Source organism: Chironomus tepperi, unplaced genomic scaffold (genome assembly GCF_022539635.2).
Source record: "Chironomus tepperi strain 1889 unplaced genomic scaffold, CSIRO-AGI_Ctep_v1 contig_137, whole genome shotgun sequence".
In the NCBI taxonomy this organism is placed as follows: Eukaryota; Metazoa; Arthropoda; class Insecta; order Diptera; family Chironomidae; genus Chironomus; species Chironomus tepperi.
The window spans coordinates 2014290-2018865 of NW_027226259.1; positions in this window are offsets into that span (position 1 = coordinate 2014290).

The window sequence follows — 4576 nt, forward strand, 5'->3', positions numbered from 1 at the left end:
TCTGAATGCCGCAGAGTAATTTGATTTAAATTAATTAATAATTGTTCTATAAACAAGATTCATATGTTTAATCAATTTTAAAACGTGCCATTTTAATCTAGACTTTTGAATTTTTATACAATTACTTGCTCTATGCTAACAATAAATATTGAAATCGTTTATAAATAATTCTATTTGCTAAACAATCCACAACGATAATCGAAAATGATAATTTTCCATCAACTGAAATCATACTTATCTAAAAATAAATAAATCTTAAGCTTTTTTAAGCAAATCATTCACAATTATTCTCAAGCTCTCAACAATTTTTATAATGCAAATATGAAAACAGAGATACTCAAGCATTTGCTTCTTGAAGAGACTTCTTCTTTCATTTTCACATGACAAAAAAATATATTCTCATGATTCCATCTGTTTAATCCCTTCAAATAATGGTTTGAAAAATAAAAGAGAACAAAAAAATATTACTTAATGTTATGCATCCACATGAATTTGCTTTTATTAAGTCCTCGAGACAGATATACATCATCATTCTTCTGTAGAAGCATAATGTGTGTACATGAAATAGTAAGGATATAAAAAAAACATATTTTCATACAGAGATGAATGAAAAACATAAAGAATGAATTAGAAATAGAAACACAAGGACATTGGCATTTAGAATGATTTTTTTTCCTCATCCACCCACAAAATGTACTTACAGCATCTTCAAACCAGCATAAATCAAAGCATAAAGCATGAGACATACATGTTATGGTAAGATTTATGCATAAAATATGTAGTAATAACATTAGAGGGGTCGGTTCCACAGAAATTAAATTTTATGACGATATTTCTAACGGAAATACAGATTTAAGAAGCTAGTGACTATAAAATCAAAAAAAGGGTTGCAGCTCTCAAAACGTTATATCGATAATATCTAAAAATGACATTCAGATTGGGCAACATTTTCTTAGTTCCAACTCCTGGATGAATCTCAAAGACGTTATATTTGAAGGAACTGAATGAGAAAATTGATGACACGTGCAGTATCATGACAATAATAATTTGTGTGGCCTTCTCTTTTTCGCTCGCTTTAAAGTTAAATCTCATGACAAATAGGAAAATTGATGTCAATTTTTTATTATTATAACTTCCCCAAAACTGCACACAGAACAGTTATAATCTTATTTTTTATGTTACGATGTGATCATATAAATTTGCATTTAAATGTCCCTTTTCCAAATTCATAATGGTCGTTCTTCTGAGAATCATAAAGCTAGAGAAATTTTTTATTATTATGTATGTGACAATGTTTGAATATTTTCATGTTTATCGATATATCCAATAATCTGCCATTCGAGTATGCTTAAAAAACAATGAAAGGTATAACATTATAAATAAATTTTGATGATGTTGTGTTGAAAATTTGATTCTTATCAATTTTGATTCTTAAGCCATAAAATATGGATGAATAAAATTTGATAAGTCAATGATAATATAAAATAGATACGAGTAGTACGTGGGGATTAATAATTTGGATGATTTTATTATTCATAAAAATGATATCCTTGCTGATATCAGCACAATTGTTTAGTAATTTACCCTGAAGATATTTGTCAACTTTTAAAATGGTATGCAGTACCTGATAACCAATTACTAAAGTGACAATTATTAAACAAACATAAAGTGAACATCAGTCTAATCCTTTCTCACATAAATTTAATACCTCATTTAAAGTTTCCTTTAATTCATCATGGCAATACATATTACCATAAATATATACATGAATTATGTATATAGAGACAGGAACAAGTTAATTCTTTGACACGTTCACATGAAAAAATGTATTAAATCCTTTTCTTCATTAAATGTCAGTTTAACATACATTTCATTATTTTTGTACTTCATGTTTCTTATGCCATTTTTTTTTCTCAATCCTTTATGTTTCAATCCTTTTGTTCATTTCGTATTCATTTAATATGCCGACATAATGGATTTTTTTATTGTTATTATTCAAAGACTGAAAGGATATAAAAGAAAAATTAAATGTGTCAAAAAGAAATCTCTTATCCCTTTATCCTTTTAAATTGGTTTCTTTGTACAATCCTTTTTATAATAGAAATTGCAATAAGAAATATGTGAGCAGTCACAACAAATGTTCAAAGTAATTTGACGCACAATGTGGAATGCAAGAAGGAAAAAATCAAAAACTAGTTTATTATTTTACAATTTACTGTTTCTTTTCATTCTAGTTTTAATCCTTACATATTGCAACTTGCAAAGGATGCATGCTGTAAATAAACCAGAAATAAATATGAAGCAAGTTAAAGAAGGAAGAAAGAGATCAAGAAGTTCGTGGAACAGTGCCAAGAATTTTTGCATCTGTTCCTGCTTTTATGTTTTTGTGAAAACTTTTTTGTCTTCTTTAAATGGATTTCCTTTATTGCATTTGTAGGACAGTATAATGAATGTAGATTTCCTGAGGATTAAACCTCATGTATGTACACACAGATCCAATTTTGTATCTTTTCAAATAATTATTGTTATTACTAATTCAACACTACTTCCGCAAATAAATATTTCTTGTGCTGTTTTGGTACCTTTTTTCAAAATAGTAGCACTATTTGTTCCTGTAGATAGAATGAACAACAGGAAATGAACAATTAAAATAGATTGATCAGTATAAAGATTCAATTCACATGTCGGATACTCTGTTATTTTTCTGTAAATACTTGAACCTTGAAATTATTACATCCAGTTGTGGTCTCCAATTTATCCATTCCTTCGAGCAATCAACACAAATTTCATTAATTATCGTTGAACAAAATCCAGAAATTTCTCAACAAAAATGAAATCCACAATAATCTTTCAATAATGAAAAAAAAAATTGTTAATCAGTGCCTTTGGAACAACAATTTATTTCGGTCAACCCAATATGTCAATATGTACAAGAATGTATGTTTAAAAATCGCGTGACCTAAAAAAATAAATATTGACAGCACATAATTTTTGAAATTTTCGTCCCATGTGGAATCATATTTACGTTGTTCCAAAAAAATCCCATTGTTTAAGGCTACCTCGCTGAAAAATTCAAAAAATCCATGAAGAAAATAAAAACTTGTTTCAAAATGAGCAACAATGTCCCAGCATAGATATTTCCTCATATCAAGGTAAAACCTTAAAAAGGAGGTTGGAGGATGAGATTGAATTTAAAATAAATTGATCAGCCATCGATAAACCATTATTATTTATACCTTCCAAAAAAACCTGAGGATAATTTTCTCATAACGAGAAACATAAACATACTCTAATCACATAATTCATTTTCGTTTTTCTACCGAATGATGATGATCCAACTAATTTCCTCTACATCACGCAGAAATGTACACAAAACGTAGATATGATACATATTTTTATAAGAATTGTAGAAACAAGAACAAAAGGAATGGAAAAATGTGGAGAGTAAAGAAATGTAAAAAATATGCTAGGCGGTGTCTCGTAAATTAACTTCCAAACGAATTCAAAATCAATAAATTTTACCTGTCGTTGAGCAGAAGAACCTTAGTGAGTGAGATAGAAAGAAGAGAATGAAATTGCCATTTGAGGCCAATCATGATGACGATAATTTTCCCATAAGATGAAGATTTCGTTGAGTAAAATTGGCTGAAAAATGTATAATAAATATAATTTATAGACATAAAAGGAAAAGGAATAAGTGGAAAGGACTAGCAAGAGACGTTGAGAGAATATAATGAGGAATTATGAAATGAAGCAGGTGATAATTTGAGTGATTTATTGCACAATTTTGTGGCTTTTGCTCGCCACAGTTTTATGCTTTATTTGCTTACTCACACTCTATCGGCATTATTTGTCAATGTGGGTTTTTAGTACTTCCAGGCATAAACATTTTGCAGAAGTTTTAAAGACCTTTTTCAATTATGTTTGATCCTATATTCATGTTTCTCGCGGAAGCCCAATCTTCATATGCATAAACTTTTTATAAAATTCTCAAAAATATTGTTCACGACGAGATGAAGTCAATAAATATCGTCGGATAGCGTCCAATTTTCATTGATTAACATTCGCATACCAGCGTTCATATGCTGCACAATGTATCCAATCAATTATTGGTAATTTCATTTAAAAAAACTTTTCCCAAACTTTTATTTATCCCGTGCATTTCTTTATTTTACCCTGGAGCTGCATTAAAAATAAATTCCACATCATATGTGATATTGACAACCATTTTCAATACGAGCGAGCGAAGAGGGTAGGCGATGGAGACTCATATTGGAGATTAAATAATGCACAACGATATGTTTCATTTAATTTATCCACAATTTACTGGTTTAATAATTTTTAATTTTGCCATCAATGCTGTTATATCCAATTGCATTTTCCCCGTATAATCAGGAGGCAGTAATAGCATCAGTAGTTGCTTTTCAGACATAATAAGCGTTAATGTTGAGCCCCATTTAATTATTCAAGCCCAGAATTTTATATTTTTGCCACATCATACAATGACATTGCTGTTGTGCATACTAATAATAAATTGAGAATGAATTAACAAAATCGATCGATAAAATCAAATTTG